Here is an 18,950-nt window from a genome sequence, read left to right as displayed (position 1 = left end):
CCTCAAAGTGAGAGGACCCATTGAGCCAATATGCGAATGGGCTCCAAGGCTATCTATCTGTCTAACTCCACCTACAAGGAATCTCAATCTATGAGGTGAGACTCATCATAAATATACTTTTGCAATATAGAAACATAAAATAAATCATGGATACGTGATAGGCTAGGTGGTAGGGCTAGATGATAGGCAACTGGTGCTATCTGCTCCAAAATCTTGAAGGATCGAACAAAATGAGGTGCTAACTTAGAGCCCTTTCCATAATGGATTGGACTCTTATGAGGTTGCACCCTCAAGAACACTCTATCACCCACCATGTACTCTCTATCTTTCCTCTTGGTATCTACATACTTCTTATATCTATCTTGGGCATCTCTGAGTTGTTGCTTAATCTATGTCACCTATTGTTCCATGTCCTTAACCAACTGCAATCCAACAAATACTTTGTCTTCGATCCTATCCCAACTCAAGGGTATCCTGCAAGGTCTACCATACAAGGCTTGGTAGGGTGGCATACCAATGGAAGAATGATGCCCATTATTGTAGGTAAACTCAGAAAGATACAAGTATTCCTCCCACTTAACCTAGTTATTCATCACATACATCTACAACATATCCTCTAAAATCTAACTAACCCTCTTTGTCTATCCATCTGTCTAAGGATGATAAGTGGTGTTGAAGTTGAGCCTAGTGTCCAAAGCTACCTATAATTCCCTCCAAAAGGATGATGTAAAAAAAGAATCTCTATCTGAGATTATCTTATGAGGAATGTCATGAAGTCTAATAATGTCTCAAAAGAACACCTATGCAACTATAGGTGTGTTGAAGCTAGTCCAAACTGGTGAAAAAGGGCAACTTTGGTCAAGGTGTCAATCGTCATCATGATAGAATGGTGGAGACGAGAAGACATCGAAAGGCCAACAATGAAATCCATGGAAATAGTGTCCCACTTGCACACAAGTATCTCATGGGGCTGCAAGAGTCCACCTAGGTGTCCATGTTTTGCCTTAACTCTCTAACACTCTAGGCATCTAGCTACAATAATAACAATTTTCATCCTCATGCCCGACCAGTGATATAGCTACCTTAAGTTGGCATGGACCTTCTTCATTATAGGATGTGCTACATAAGGTGCTCGATGAGCCTCTAGAATAATGAACTAACACAAGTTTCCTATGGAGGGTACATAGCTGCACCCTTTATGTCATAATAATCCTTCAAAATCCAATGAATAATCAACAAGTTTATCCTCAAGAGGTCTCTAGGAGTGGACTATCTGAAAAAATTCTACATAGAATTCATCCTTTGGTAGGTGGTGCATAATATGCTCCCCCAAATCTATACCTATAACCATGGGAGCGAGCTCATGACATCATCTACTCAAGGCATCTGACACTATGTTCTCCTTACCCTTAATGTAATGCACATCAAAATCATACTCACATAGGAACCCCATGCATCTCCTTTGCCTAGCATTAAGATTTGGCTATGTGAAAATATACTGCAACCTCTAGTGATCTGAATGAAGTTCAAATTGTTTCCCTAGAAGGAAATGATGCCATTGTGCCAATGCATGGACCACTGCCACAAGCTCAAGATCATGAGTAGGGTAATTGAGCTCATGAGCCTTGAGTTTCTTAGACTTGTAAGCTATGGCTCAACCCTCTTGCATAAGAATAGTTCCAATTCCATCCAAGGAAGCATTTGTGCATACTACAAAGTTCAATGAGGGGTCGAGTACTAATAAAATGGGTACACTAGTGAGTGCCCTCTTGAGCTTTTGAAAGGCCTCCTCATACTTTTCTATCCACTCAAACTTCTATCCCTTTCTCTGAAGAGAGGTAATAGGGTGAGCTACCCTATAGAAACCTTCCATAAACTGTCTATAGTATCTTTCTAATCCAATAAAACTTCTAACCTCTATGACACTAGTAGGTGCTAGCCAATCCATGATGGCTCTGATCTTGGATGGGTCCACTAAGATCCCATCCTCTGATATCACATGAGCCAAATAATGCACTTCTCATTTTAAAAAGGCACGCTTTGACAAGCTACCATAAAGCTAATTCTCCCTTAACTACTGCAATACCTATCATAGGTTCTCTTTGTGTTCCTTCTCATAAAAAGAATAGACCAATATATTATCTAGGAACACTACTAAAAACTTGTCTAGGAATGTGTGGAATACTGCATTCATGAGGCTCATAAATAGAACTAGGGCATTCATCAGACCAAAAGGTACCACTATGAACTCGTAGTGACCATATCATGTATAGAATGCAGTCTTGTAGATGTCATTTTCCATGATATGCAACTGATGGTACCCTAACTTCAAATCTATTTTGGAGAATACTTAGGCACCTTGTAACTGATCAAATAGGTTGTTAATCCTAGGTAGCAGTATCAGTTCCTGACAGTTACCTTATTCAACTACCAGTAGTCAATGCACAATATGAGTGACCCATCCTTCTTCTTAACAAAGATCACTGGTGCTCCCCAAGGTGACACACTAGGTTAGATATGTCCCTTCTCCAAAAGTTCCTCTACCTGAATCTTAAGCTCATTGAGCTCATGGGTGGTCATCCTTTAGGGTGCTCTAGATATGGATTTAGCTCTTGGCATGAGATCAATATGGAAATCAACTACCCTTAGTGGTGGCATACCAAGAAGCTCTGATGGGAACATATCTGAAAACTCTTGTTATATTAGATAGTCATCAAGGGAAGGTTCCTCCCCTACATCCTCCTCTCTATCAATGATGGTGATGGGAAACAAATGACATCCATTCTACATGCACCGCTTAAGTTGCATGGTAGAAATTATATGAAGGGATACTGGCCTCTAAACTCTTGAAATCACCCTAGGTGTACCATGATCATCTACACACTCAATCCTCTTCTGTTTGCAATCCATCTTTGCATTGTGGGCACAAAGCCAATCCATGCCAAGGACGACATCATAGGAACACAAGGGAGTAATATGGAATTCTAATGTGGTGCACATATCTCCAATCTAAATTGGACACTCATGGATCAAGGAATCAACTAACACCCTAGCCCCTGAAGCTAACTTGACCTCCTAGTTAACATCTTGTCTAGCTACCACTAGCCTACATCACTCCACTACAAAAGGGGATTGATGCAGGAGCATCCATTGGTGTAAGGGAAAATCCTATATCACCCAAAAATATTCTTAGAGATGGTTTTTGTTTAATGTTTTTTTATTTCTAGATACCCATTTGGGTCAAATAAAGGTTCCAACTCTCACAGTTCCACTATTAGTTTTCTAGGTTAGAGTTTTTAAGCACCTTAGGATATGTGTAAATGTAGAAAATGGTTTATTTTGTAATAGAGCCAAAATTATGATGAGTTAGAGGGTGTAATTTGGAGGGATGATTATACTTGTAATTTAAAGCACTCTAGAAAAAAGAATCAGGTCAAAAGACTTTACGGTTAGAAAGTTATTGAAATTTTAAGTTTCCTAGAGACCTCCTAAGAGCACTTCAAAGTCAGATTTGGGTCACTAAACAACCTCGTATGGGGCCAAAAAATGGGGGACAAGAAAACATTGTCCATAGGGTTGTAGAGTTCTTCAAGAGATTTCCAAAAATGTAAACAATTCGTCAATCAGAGTCCTAGCTCAAAAGGTATGCCTCTTGGAAGTTGGACTACCATTTCTGGATTCTTCTAATTTTATACTGACTTCTAATGTGACTTCTGGAACCTTCTATTTTGGCAGTGGATGCCAACTAGCTTATTCTATAATGTATTCCTAACCCTAAATGAATTGGGGTCTATTTAAGAACATTTTTGGCATTGTAAAGGCAGTTCTCAAAGGAGTTAGAGAGAAGGTACTGTGTGGAGGATTTCTTTCTCTAGAATCATACTATTGTAAGCCCATAGAGAATTTTTCATTGATAATAATATTTTTTTTACTATGTGTTCATTATGTTCTTTGGTTGTGTCTCCATCTAGGATATAAAAGAATCTATAGCTCTAGAGTCAAATAGTATAGTAACCTCATATCTCTAATCATACATGTAGCCTCAATCATTGTAGCTTGATGCTTGTCCTAATGGTAATCAACTACTACAAACACCTTGTGAAACTTGCCCATATTACCTATTGTAGGCTCTAAGCTGGCTCTACACTGAGTGCCTATTGTAGGACCCTATGAACACTCTCTCACAATATAACCCATACCACTACAAGCATAACATGGCCCATGGGTCTAAATCTACACTCTGTGTGGCCTATGCTACTATTGACCCCTATTCTTTCTAGATCCACTAAAGCCTCCCTAGAGGATTTTTAAGTCCTACTTGGCTATGTAAGTTGGGTTTGTGGCCTTTGATCATGCCTTGGGCCCTATGACTACCACTATTTTGGCTTAGAGACCTCATAACCTTGAGATGACCTCTATCTAGTATCCTACTAGCCTCTCTATTATGTCTCTGGGGCCTTTGAGGACCCCATCGAATGACTTTGATTACCCTTCCAAGAGGTTTTCTATTGTGTAGGATCCAAGGAGGAGTTTTAGTTATGGGACCTATCTTGAAATTCCTTTCTAGTACAAATGTCTTCAAAAACCAATGTTGTCTCAACTGCCTCTCTGAAAGTGGTAGGAAATACTAGCTACAATGATCTCTAGAGAGATAATTTAAGGCCCTTAATGAAATAATGGATGCATAACTTATCATCTCTCATGTACTCCATATAAGGGATTAGCTCTAAGAACTTGCTCTCATACTAGACCACCGTGAGTCCCCTATGCTGAAGATCATGGAACTCCTCAAGCTACCTTTGTCTAAAATGCTTTGACAAATATTTGTCTCTAATTTGGTCTACAAATGACTCCCATGTGAGTATCTCTATGTCTACTTCCCCTATAGTCTCCTCTTGCTTCCACCAGTTGGAGGAATCCTCTTGTAATAGGTGTATGGCTAGTTGTGCCTTTAGATTGCTCCCATAGGTACATAATCCAAAGCACCTCTGCAAACTCTGTAGCCATGCCTCTGCACATGTGCCATCTATGGTACTGGTAAATATGTATGGCTAGAGCCATAGTAACTTCCAAATCTTGTCCCAAATATCTCTAGGTGCTCTCACTAGTGCTCGCTCTAATGCAAGGGGTGGCTCTATCTAGTGTATTGACGCTTTCCCCTAATCCTCTACAAGTCTAGGTGGGGGACTCCTACTTCTCTCCTTGATATTGGACCCATGCCCCTCTACACCCTATTGTCCTGGCTATGGAATGATAGGTGGTAATCTCTACTACACTACCCCAATAAGATTATTGATAGCATTCAAAATATGATCAAGATTTGGAGGTTTCCCTAGTGGGGGTCCTCCCACATCCTATCCTGCCCCCTCTTGGCTTGTTGGGTTTTCTCTAGGACCTCTAGCCCTCCAATGACAATTGTGGGTGACTTCAGGCATCCTACACAAAGTTGCAATTCATAGGTTATATGTAATGGGTTAGGCTCCTAGTGTCGAAACTAGTGCTCTAATACCAGAATGTCATGCCCAAAATTCTACAAGGCAAAAAAACAACTAATTTTTTTTTAAAGATACATTAATGTTTATAATTTAGTCAAATGACTCAATGTTTAATTTTAAAGGGTTTACACTCTTATCAAATTGTGGTTATTCTTGAATGGTACACTATTATACTGAATGTGTATAAGTTGCATTCTAAGGTTATGGAATATGAGGAAGATTTGGACATTGCCTGATTGTTCTGAATTTTCAATTAGATGAGTAAGATACATTTTCTTAACTTTGTTAGCCAATTTAACTCCTTTGTATGTTATTTCCAAATTAAGATGACATATCTAGGCTGTTCTTAACCTAATGTATTTTGTGTTTCAATTACTTCCAAATTGCATTCGTAATTATTGTTTTATATATATATATATATATATATCTGCTAGTTAGCGATAATCCTTCGCATAAAGATGATGATTCATTATTTCAATTTGGAGGTTGATTCCTTAAGATACTTTAGGAATGGGGTACATTTAACTATCATCTAATGCCATCATCCATTTGTCCTTAATTTTGAAACGTATATCTATATTCCCTTTTCATAAATACTAAATTTACATTATCCTCACTTATAGAATACATTCCTATCAATCCATTTGCAACATACTTTATTAATTTAATTAACCCTTAATTATACTTTCATTTATTAACATCACAATTTCTATATCTTGACTTTATCTGTATCTAACCATGACTCAAGAAGTTTCCTCGCTTCCTAAGTTGTTAGTTATACTAACCCAATTAAATATTAAAACCCATTTACCCTAAACTTGCAATCTAGAAGAACCTTAATTCAACACATACAATATTAATTTTCCTTTTTTTTAAAAAAAAAATCCTAACTTTTCTCCCGTTAATTTAAAACAAAAACTAACATCTCCTATCTCAAAAATATAATGCTCTAAATTTTATCCCTCTCCCATGTATTACCCCCTAAGAAATTTCTTTTCCTATGCATAAAGTTGACCACTTTTTTAATTCTAACCCATCCCAAGAAATTTAATATAGTTCCCCCCCCCCCCCCCCCCAACCTAAACTTATCTACTTTAAAGAAACAACATAAAAAAAATCAAATCAAACTTTCTAATCCTATTTTCTACCCACCTAACCCCTAGCTGCCATGCCTTTTGTACTTCCCATGTCCCATACACCTTTCACATGGGTTTCCAAGGCAAGATAAGGCATGGTCATGGAGTTTTATTAAATATGGCAGCCTCTTTTAAAATCTCCACCAAGGTATGAGGTAGTTTTAGGTGGAATGAGGGAGAGGTGGGACCACCTCCCCCTCTCTCATTCATAATAATATTTTTTATTCCTTTTTGATAATTGATATGGTGGTTGACCTAGCCACCTACATTAGGATGGAAAGTATTTTTTTAAATTCTTTTTTTGAATGGGTACTTGCCTTATTTAAGACCATCTATCACCCCTTCCTAGGAGAGAGTTTTTTTATATTTTATTTTGTTTCATCTTTTCATTTGATTTCCTTGCACATTTATTTTAATTATCCCTTTGTAAGGCAACATTATTATGTTGGGTGTCTTAGTGGTTTTTATAATATTATTGATAGCAATATGTTTATTATATTTAGAATATATTATTTTATTGACTCTAATATTTTTGGGGGAGAGAAAGTTTTTTTTTAAGTGCCACACATTTTCTAGCAAGTAAATATGCACTTACATGCTTCTTTTTTTTGAAGTTAAACTTTTTGCCTAGTTTCTTCATACATTATTTATAATTTTTTATAATTGAGTTGATGAGATTGAACATTGAAAAATGCATTACAATACCTATTCAATATAGCAATCTAATGTATTACTCATAACAACTATCATAATACTAACAAATTCTAAATTGCAAGATACTCTAATATGAACATAAATGAAATCTTTTTGCTTGTAATTCCATGAACATCAAGTATTCAATTTACATTGTTGACATCCATTTCATGACTATATCTAAATAAGAATATATTAACTATTGAATGCATATTCTACAACTATGTATGAACCAAGTTTGATTACATAATACATCTAATTATTTCTATAAGCATGGAGAACAATAGAATCACAATGGATAATCTTATTTACATCATACTAATTCCTACATTGTTGCTTAAATCTTCTCTTCAATGCATTCATATCTGAGGATTATGAACCAACAATATCAATAAAATGAATTTTTCTTTCATGATCCTCTCAAGCTTACATCCAAACATTTATCAAGCATGCACATAAGGTGATGAAATTACAATATCAAGATATACAAATGGAAAAACCTTTTTACAATACATAAATGATTCACAATCTCTCTAATGAAAAATGAATGAGGATAATAAAAACACTCTTACAAATACAAACTAATTCACATAACAAGATGGAATTTGTTTCTTCATTTTTAACACAATACAATAGAGTCTTCTTCTCCTATGCAATGGAAAGACTACATGAACTTGAAGTTTTCGATATCATCAAGTAAAACTTGCAAAAGAGAAATAAAAATGGGGAACCATGAAGGCTCACCTCCCATCCTAGGCCTCGAGGAGGCCACCCACTAAGCTTGGGGAAACAAGGCACAAATGGTTACTCATCTTCACATTCACATATTATGCATAACCATAACAACACAGTACAATACAACCCATTCAAGGCTTGCACATAGATTCAACAATAGAATCAAGATATAGGGTGAAGGTGGGCTCTCTCCATGAGGAGAATTTCAAATCCATGAATCTCATATAATCACATATTTACATAAGTAACATGGCCTTTCAAGGCTTAACAATATCTTCCTCCTGCATACTCCTCCTTATACCTCCCAAGAATGCAAGTAATCATGAAGTCCATACTCCATTGAAACACATCAAAATCATCTCCACACATAGGAGAGTTTCTCAACTACATGGGTGAGCCCAAATAACCCCTTCACCCAAGAATCTCTTCCCTCCCAAGGGTGAGTGATGCTTCACACCCATTTTACACAAAAAATAACATGAACAAAATAAGATTCAAGGAAGAAATCACATAAAACTTCACACATTCAACACACATACAACAAGATTCTTCACAAAACCACATCTACACTATAACCAATCTACAATGCAATAAAGAAACTCCATATCAAATCTACAATGCAATGAAGAAACATCATGGATCATGGATACCAACCTCACTCTAAGAAATGGAAAATGAATGTTGTTGTATAGCTCCTTATCCCCTTTCTCCAAAACCTTAAATGTCTCTGAAGTTAGATAGTGGGCAAGTGGATTTCAAGTTTGTCCATGCCTCTATATATGACTCCCATTTTCTGATTCAATATAAAATGGATTCTTTTTAGGGTCTCCTAGGTCTTCTAGGTACCCTAGTGGTCACTATTAGCCCCCTAACTTAAAGTATTATCATGGGTAGGGTTTAATTTCATCACAAATTCACCTTAGAGCTACTTTTTGGCCCTCACAATGCTAGGTAAAGTCCAATTTCAAATTTCCTATGGGGGTAACCTTTGTCTCCCTTAATAAATCAAGGCAATAAGTCTACTTCTTAATTGACTAATTTAACTTGAGATAAGGTGACTACATGATCCATCTTCAGAGAACATGTCATTTTCACATAACAAGTACAAGTGTCAAGAGACACATACAAAATTTACTATACATCACACATGACATGTTCTAAATCTACTCATGAATACATAATACACACATACATCTCACATTTAAAAAATAAATACATCAAAATGAGGTTTATGAATCTTCTAAAGATTCACCTTGGTAGTGTCATAGTAACATGTGTTTATATCTTATTTCCCCTCATTATGTTTCCATGGTTCTTTTCCTACACACTAAACTCAAGCATTAGTAATCCAATGAAAAGTCACATATAAAATATTTATGAAAGTAAAGATACATGATAATTTTGTTATTCTACAATTCACATATAACACACTTCATAATTAACCTCCTATTCTCCATCATTTTCTTACATACATTTAATCATTAAACCTCAAAAATCTGCATATTACTGACATTCCTAACCAAATCAATTTAAGCATTTTGAATCACAACATAATTTTATTTTTTATCATAGTAGTGAAGTACTGAATAAATATCCATTAATTCATTGATTATGCCAATTAAGTCCTAATACATATCATAATGGAAAATCACAAGGTAAATATCATTAGATAAGTAGCAAAATTTACTATCCATCAAGTATCAAAATATATGTTGAGATATCTCATCCTTGGACACAAAATAAAAATATAGTATCTATGCTATGATGGGTCAGAGTGAGGCCTCACAAAATCAAAAGGGAACAATGAGGAAAATGTGGTAAGTAACAAATCCGAAGAGGATGCTTTTCTTCTTTCTTTAGAAAGTATTGATGATTCATGGGTTTTAGATTATGGTGCTTCATTTCATGCTACACCTCATAGAGGTTATTTTATTGATTATGTCCAAGGGGATTTTGGGCTTGTTTATTTGGGGGATAACAAACCGCATCTTATTGTTGGAAAGAGAAAAGTTAAGATTAAGTTTCAAAATGAGAATCATTGTCTACTACATGAGGTAAGACATGTTCCAAGGTTGAGTAGGAATTTAATTTAAGTAGGGCAACTCGGTGATGAGGTTTGTGTAGTTACTTTTAATGATAAAAATTGGAAGGTTTCAAAAGATTCCTTTGTAGTAGAAAAAGGTGTGAAAGTGGGCACCTTATATCTTTATATATGCCATATTTTTCCTTCTACTTTGATTGTTTTAGAGAAAAATGAATGTTCGGGAACAATTGCTGCAATTGAGCAGGGAGAACAAATAAATGTTGTAGAATCTCATACAGTGCCATGGCACAATAGACATGGGAATATGAGTAAAAAAGGTGTGAAAGTATTTCATTCAAAGAGAGTTTTACTAGGTCTAAAATGTGTTAATATGGATTTTTGTGAAAGTTATGTGTATGGAAAATAAAAGAGAGTGAGTTTTGTGAAGACTAGGAAGGAAAACAAAAGTGAGAGATTATAGCTCATGCATGCAGATGTATGGGGACCAACTCAGGTATCTTCCAATTGTGGCTCTCATTATTATGTTAAATTTATTAATGTTGAAACTAAAAAAGTATGGGTTTATCTTCTCAGAAAAAATCTAATGTATTCCAAACTTTTAAGAAATGGAAATGCTTGGTTGAAAATGAGACTAGTAAGAAATTAAAATGTCTCAGATTTGATAATAGTGGTGAGTATTGTAGTCATGAATTTTAATATTATTGGTTTATTAATGGTATTCATAGACATAAAAATATTCCAAGGACTCTATAGGAAAATAGAGTGGCTAAACACATGAACATGACTATAATGGAGCATCTAAGAAGCATGAGGTTGATGAAGGGTTTCCCTTAAACATGTGGGTGGAGGCTATCAATACTATTGTATATTTTATTAATATAGGTCCCTCTACTCCTTTGAGTCATGGTATTCATTAAGAAGCATGGACTAGTAAGAAGGTGAGTTATTCTTTTCTCAAAACTTTTAGTTGTGAAGCATTTGCTCATATAGATTCTAACAATAGAACCAAGATGGAAACTAAGTCAAAATAATGTGAATTTTTTGGATATGGAATTAATGTATCTAGTTATAGGCTTTGGGATTTGGCAAATCATAAAATTGAAAGAACTAGGTATGGCATATTCAATGAGAAAGTGTTATACAAAGATCTGTTGCAACAACATGAGAAGAAAGAAGATGATTATGTAGTGCTAGATGATACTCCAAAAGATGATGTTCTAGTAGTTCATCATGATCTACAACAATCGCAACAACAAATACCACACACCCTTGTGAATGTTATATGGTCAACAAGGTTAAGTAGACCTCCAAAAAGATTTTTTCCTTTTTATAGTCTATTTTACTTACTGATGCTGGTGAACTTGACCCTTATGATGAAGCTGTGTAGGTGGATACTAAGATTTAGTGGGATTTTGTAATAAAAGACAAAATATACTCTTTGGTGAAAAATAAGACTTGAGATTTATGCAAGTTGCCTGCAGGTAAAAGGGCTTTATAGAATAAATGAGTTTATAGGTTGAAAGAAGATGACAGAGGTAAGAAAATATTTAAAGCCAATTTAGTGGTTAAAGGATTTGCACAAAAAAATGCCATTGATTTTGATGAGATATTTTTCCCTATTGTTAAAATGACATCTATTTGCACCATTTTAAGTATTGTGGCTAGTGAAGATTTGCATTTGGAGCAACTTGATATTAAAATAACCCTTCTTAATCATGATTTGGATGAAGAGATCTATATGGCACAACCAAAGTGACTTGAGGTCAAAGGTAAGGAGAACTTAGTGTACAAATTGAAGAAAAGTTTATATGGCTTAAAGCAAGCACCTCAGCAATGGTATCTAAAATTTGACAATTTTATGCATGAGCATGGATATAGTAGGTGTCATTCAAATCATTGTATTTATTTAAAGAGGTTGGATGATGACATTTACGTTCTTTTTTTTTATATGTTGATGATATTCTTGTATATGGGTCTAACATGGATCACATTAAGGGGTTAAAAGAACAATTAGCACATTCATTTGCTATGAAGGATTTGGGGGCAAAAAAAAAATCCTTGGTATGAAGATTTAAAAAGATAGGAAGAACAAGAAATTGACATTATCTCAAGTTGATTATATTGCTAAGGTATTGCAATATTTCTCAATGGAGAATGATAAAGTTGTCAGCACACCTTTACCTAGTCATTCGAAGTTGAATAAGAAGATGTATTTGAAGACAAAAGAAGAGGAGGATAAGATGTCTAAGGTACCTTATGACTCAACTATATGAAGCCTTATGTATGCTATGGTCTGTAATAGGCTAGATATTGCACATGCAGTGGGAGTTATTAGCAGGTATATGAGTCATCTAGGAATTGAGCATTGGAATTCAATTAAATGGATTCTTAGATATTTGAGAGGAACATCCACTAAGTTCTTACATTTTGGGGGTTCTACTACTAATTTACATGGCTATGTTGACTCAATTTGGCAGGGGATAATGATACTAGGTAGAGTACTACAGGTTATGTATTTATTGTTGGTTGGGCAAAAATGAGCTAGGTTTCTTGATTATAGAAGGTTAATATTATATCCACTATAGAGGTAGAGTATGTTGCTTCTACAAAGGAAATCAAGGATATGATATGGCTTTAGTTCTTCATGGAAGAATATGGACACCCACAGAGGGATAATTATTTATTCACATATAGCCAGATTGTCATTTATCTTGCAAAGAATTCATATTTGCATTGAAAGAAAAAAAACACATACAGTTGTGGTACCATTTCATTCAGTTAGTTTTGGATGATAGATAGTTGAAGCTGGAGAAGATACATACAGATGACAATCTAATGGCTATGTTTACAAAGGTAGAGATGAGGGAGAAGTTGAACTCCTCTTCAACTTCATTTGGTCTTCTTGATTGAACATAATAAAAGAACAACAAAGTCTAGGGTGGTTTAATATATTCCAATGGGAGCTACAGGTTTAGTAGTGCTATGATAAGTCTCCAAGTGGGAGATTATTTTTGTGGAGTCTAATTAGTCCCCAAGTAAGTGATTGTTGTGATGTGGAGCCTAATTAGACTCAGAAGTTTATTGGATGTGGTTTTCTCCCCATATTATTTCTATGAGGGTTTGGGGGTAGTGCCCCCAGGATGGGGTCAAGGCGTATCACCCTTATGGGGTCTTGGGGTAGTGCCCTAGGTGCGTTCCCTATTGCAATACAAGGTGGGTTTGAGGGGTAATACCTTTATAGGGGTTTTTCAAGGGTAGTACCCTGGAAGGAAAAAATACCCTTATATTACAAAAGGTGTTGACTACTATTTTTCCTATTGGATGACTTATTCTAGCCCTAATTTTGTAAGTAGAAAGGGCTTATATAAAAAAGGCTTAGGGTCAGGGATTTTATAATGTAATGGTGTTGTTATAGCTTCTTGCAGTGGTATTAAGCTATAAGGGATTATAGATTGTAATCATAGGATAATAATAATATTAGACTTGTTGTTAGTGGATATAGCCTAAGGATTGGGTGAACCATGTTAAATCTTGGTATCTTGTTTTCTTTTTTTATGCAATCTACTATTTTCTTGTATTGGTTATATTTGCATGTAACTATTATTTTTTTCTTAGTTTAATCCTAATAGAATCAACTCATCCTGGATACTTAGCCTTAACCCATTAAGATAATTGGCCATTTTCTCCTTATTATCTTTTGCATGGCTAGTTCTAATGAGAATTCGGTAGAACTCTTTGGTATACTCTTGAAAAAATTTTGCTACTTGCTTCAACCCTTACATTTTCTTCAATAGATCAAGCTCATAATCCATAAGATTGAATTATCACTTCAATTTAGCTATCATCTGATCCCATTTGGTGATTTTATCCTTTCTATTTCTATTTTACTCCAACTGAACCTCCTGCCACCAGATCTTTGCATATCCCTTTAGTTTTTCCTTTGCAAACTTGACCCTATCAAGATCCTCAATATCTTCATACTCAAAGTACTTCTCCAATTCATTGATCTAATCAATCAACTCCTCTAGGTTAAGATTTCTCAAAATTGTGGGAACTTCAAACTTAGGTGTTTTTCCAATCTTGGATATGGCCCTAAAAAGCCTCTCTTCCTCTGGGTTTAGAATTGCCTCTTCTTTGGCATTTTCTTCTACTTCTTCCTCATCCTCACTTTCATCTCTTATGGGAAGATTTATTCCTCTGCACATTTGTTCTTCCAATGCTTGTATTTTTCTTTGGAGGGCTCTAAAACACTCAAGTGTAACACCTACAACTCTTCTGCCATGCTCTCTTTGTGGAGGCATTTTTGCACTTTCGCTGAAACACTAGTGCAAAATACCTCACAATCGGTGATCTATCTACACACTCAGCCCAAACTATGATCTTGGTGTGAACTACCTCACTGTCGATGATTTGTCGACACACTTAAGAAAACTCACACTAATACCATTTGATGAAGGATACTTCCCTTAATACCATAAACACATAATAGAAACAATGAAACAATAAAAAATGTGAGAACAAAATATGGAATTCTTATTTGCACCACAAATACATAATTATTGAATTCACAAGTACTTTATGCTAACCCACATGGGCATCTTCAATATAGTAATCTACAAGACTAAGCTGCGAACTACAACCTATAGATATTTTAGACAATATTTAAGTCTTTCTAAAATAGGTAATTTTGTGTCACCCGAGAATGTTCTCAACATTGAAACTTAATACCTAGAGCTAACATACCCTAACAAAACATAAAGAGTTGGCTAGATACATCTTTGACAATTATTTTAGAAATGCCAGGCAGCCCAACTTTGGAAGGCCATAACTCCCAAACCGTTACTCTAATTGGCTATTAAAACCAATTTTTGAAAACACCAACTCTTGATATACAAGCTTGGAATTGCATAAGAACCCTTCTATCAAGTTTTTAGAACCTCATCTAGGCACTCTAAGGCCTCCAACAATGAGTCTAAAGATTTATTTGCAAATTTTTCCATTGAAAATCCACAATAACTTCTTTGATACTAATCTGGAGTGATGAGATTTTTATCATAGGCTTATAACTCTAAAATAAAGCTTCCTATAAAAAATGAGTACATTCCAAGCTCAATGATAGACTTGCTAAAAATAATAAGTTCCCATAAGTAGTAACAACCCTATCTACTCATCCTTATTAAAATGGAAAGATTGAAAATAAAATATTTTTGGGTGATGCAAGATTGCTCTTATACCCAAGATGCTCTTGCATCAAGACTTTCTTAGTCCTTCAAAATCTCCCAAAATCTTCTCTAAATCTAAGCCTAAACACCCTATTTATACTTGCCAAAATGGCTTATAGAAGATTCTAGAACATTACAAAATAGAAAGGCCAACCCTAAAATGGTATGCACACACCCCAAGACAAGATCTTATTATAAAAATCATAATCATAATTAATTTCACAAGTTGACTCCCTTTAAAAACCAAAACATAGAAATCTAATCCAGAATGCTGACACTTAGCATCAACAAGTTCGCTTAGCACATTAAGGAATGGTTGGAAAATACTAGATAAGTCAACACATATAGAATAGCTCGGCATGCACTCTAGAACTCATCACATAGTGCAAAGTGAGATGGAATAAAAAGCTAAACTAAATGCTAACATGACTTGGGATAACTGCAACTTAGCTGATATTGCAAAATTACTAGCACTTGGCAATTGCTACAACTTGGCAATGATTGTAACTCAGCAACAACTAGAAGAATAAACACAAATGCGTAGGATAACACTTCAACCTAGTATGCTCCTCCATAAATTGCCCCCCCCCCCCCCTCCACCATGTGGATGGCACTGTTTAGTGTTAAGTAGAGAATAGTTACATACATACATACATGGTTAAGTGCTACCTAACTATGTCTAAGGTGTCTACACACTAGAGGGATACTCCACCTACTAGGCTGCCTACATACCCATATACATGGGATCAAGACCCTTGAATTTCTCACTCTAATGAATATGTAGTTTTAGTTTCTAATTGTTTTGATGTAGCTATATTCCTATAATCACTGGTGAGCTTTACCCACTTAATACTGTTCTTCGACATCATATACCTATTTAGGTGAATCAGACGGTTTTCTATAATTACAATCTTCTAATACCCTAGTACAACCTTTTTGTCGTAGTTTACAATTAATGTAAGGTTAACCTATATAAATCCTAACTCACTCCTTATATAGTTATGTTTAAAATCTTGTGACAATAATCAATGGGTCTAAATAGACCAGTCAAGTTAATGCTAGTTGGGAATAATTGATTGTTCATTATATTGTACCTAATCTAATGACAATTATATAGAAATTTGTAATCAACCCAACTAATCAACAACTAGACCAATTGTACTAGGTTATGGCTTGTCACTTAGCATAGGTTGAGTGATTTTTATTGTTTTATTATTTGGATCCTAGAATATGTATGCTTCTAGAACAATCTTTATGCTAACATGTAATAAGAACCTTTAAAAATATCTTGTTGTATTAATATATAAAGACTACAAGTTGTGCAATTTTTCATGTATTGCATCTAAATCTTCTTTGCCATTTCTTAAGTCATAAGAGTGTTTTAAGGCTGGGAACCACTTCAGCATCCTTTGCATGGTTTAGAGGTAATGCCATTGTGGCAGTGAGAATAACTTTAGTAAAGAATTAAGTGTAAGGAGTAACTAGCCTAAACATTCAAGAAACATTCAATAACATGTGAAATAAGGTATTTAAACATGCCTCAACCAATTATGATTTAATTTTGGATCACCCACCTGATTAGTTTGGAATTTTTTTTGCACCAAAAATCATAAAATGTAAGAACAATTGTGCTAAAAAGAGCATAAAAAAGATGATTATCATGCACAATCACTTTTTTTATCTATTTTGGCACAATTGTTTTTACAATTTTTTGGCTGAATCTTCAACTAGTCAGTATGTGTTTTGAAAAATTATTCTTGGACTACGAGTCAAAAAAAAGATAAATATCAAACTTGAAAAAGATGTACATAAATGCAATTAATTTTTAAACTTCAATTTTATAAACTTACAAAGAGAACCATATAATTATAAGAAACTATTGTGGTTTGTACTATTTGAAAATTGTAATTACAAATGATAAAGTTATATATCTTTGATTCAAAGAGCACAAATAATGGAAATGAAGTATTGTAGAAGGTGTCAGCTCAACTACCCCCATTGTGGATGTTACTATTAAATAGTAAATAGTTGCATACATGCATACATGGTTAAGTGCTAACTAAATATGTCCAAGGCATCTACACACTGAAGGCATACTCCACCTACCAAGATGCCTACATACCCATATACACAGGATCAAGACCCTTGAATTACTCACTTTAATGAATATGTAGTTCTTGCTTCTAATTGTGTTGATGTAGCTATATTCCTATAGCCACTAGTGAGCTTTACTCATCTAACACAACTCTTTGCCATAATACACCCACTTGGGTGAATCAAGTAGTTTTCTATAATTATAATCTTGTAATACCCTAGTGCAACCTTTTTGTTGTAGTTTACAATTAGTGTAAGGTTAACCTATATACATCCTAACTCACTCCTTATATAGTTAAGTTTAAAATATTGTGATGATAATCAATGGGTCTAAATAGACCAGTCAAGTTAATGCTGGCTGGGAACAATTGATTGTTCATTTTATTGTAACTAATCTGATGACAGTTCTACAAGAATTTGTAATCAACCTAGCTTATCAACAACTAGACCAATTGAACTAGGTTATGGCTTGTCACTTAGTATGGATTGAGTGATTTTTATTGTTTTATTATTTGGATTAGAGGTAATTTCATTATTTTATTATTTGGAACCACTTCAACATCCTTTACATGGTTTAGAGGTAATGTCATTATTTTTATTATTTGGAACCACTTCAAACACCTATGCCAGAGTTACAACACAATGTGAAGTTGATTTTAGATTTTTTTTTAAACATGACATAAATCATTCCCAATTTTATGTTCACAACTTAAATGCTCTCCCATGGCCTAATCTCCCTGTTGTGCCAAGATCTCTTTGTTTACATACATACATACATGCATACATATACAACAATCACAAAGGCATGAAAACAAAATGCTAGATCTCCACTGATCTCCACAATCCACAAGATCTCTCTCTCTCTCTCTCTCTCTCTATATATATATATATATATATATATATATATATATATATATATATATATATATATATATATATACATACATACAAGCATATACATATGAACATACACACACACACACACACACACACACACACACACACATTTGCATATTTATTTTTATCACCTTGGAAGACATTTGATAAGAAATATGGAAAAGTTGCAAAAAATTACAAAAAAATTGTCATGCAACAAATATTATTGCTAAGCAACTTTTTTTGCAAATTTGGAAGGCCAACCATCAGAGTTTTGTTTTTATCGAACAAGTAGGAATGAATATGTAAGGTCAAAAGATATAGCCTATTAATGAATGTTCTTTAACTTAGGAACTGGTTGGAGTTGATATGTATAGATTTGAATCAATAAGAAAGCAATGTTGGTGGGAAAATAGGTGCAGACAACAAGTACAATTTTAAAAGCTCCTTGCATTTTTACAATAGATACATGCTTATATTATGAAAAGTTATGTTTTTGCTTCCTAGAAAAGGTGATAATTAGTTTGAGGCATGTAGGTTAAGCTTGAAATACTTTTTATTTATTTAGTGTCTTTTGGTTACCCTAATCTATGCTTATGGTTTTAATTGAAATGGAGTCTCCTTCCTAATCCCCATGGTGTAAAACCCTTAAAAA

This window comes from Cupressus sempervirens, chromosome 3 (genome assembly GCF_028749045.1).
Source record: "Cupressus sempervirens isolate cs-2001-9-10 chromosome 3, ASM2874904v1, whole genome shotgun sequence".
NCBI classification, from domain to species: Eukaryota; Viridiplantae; Streptophyta; class Pinopsida; order Cupressales; family Cupressaceae; genus Cupressus; species Cupressus sempervirens.
The sequence above is the reverse complement of the archived record's forward strand: the minus strand, read 5'-3'. Positions refer to the sequence as shown.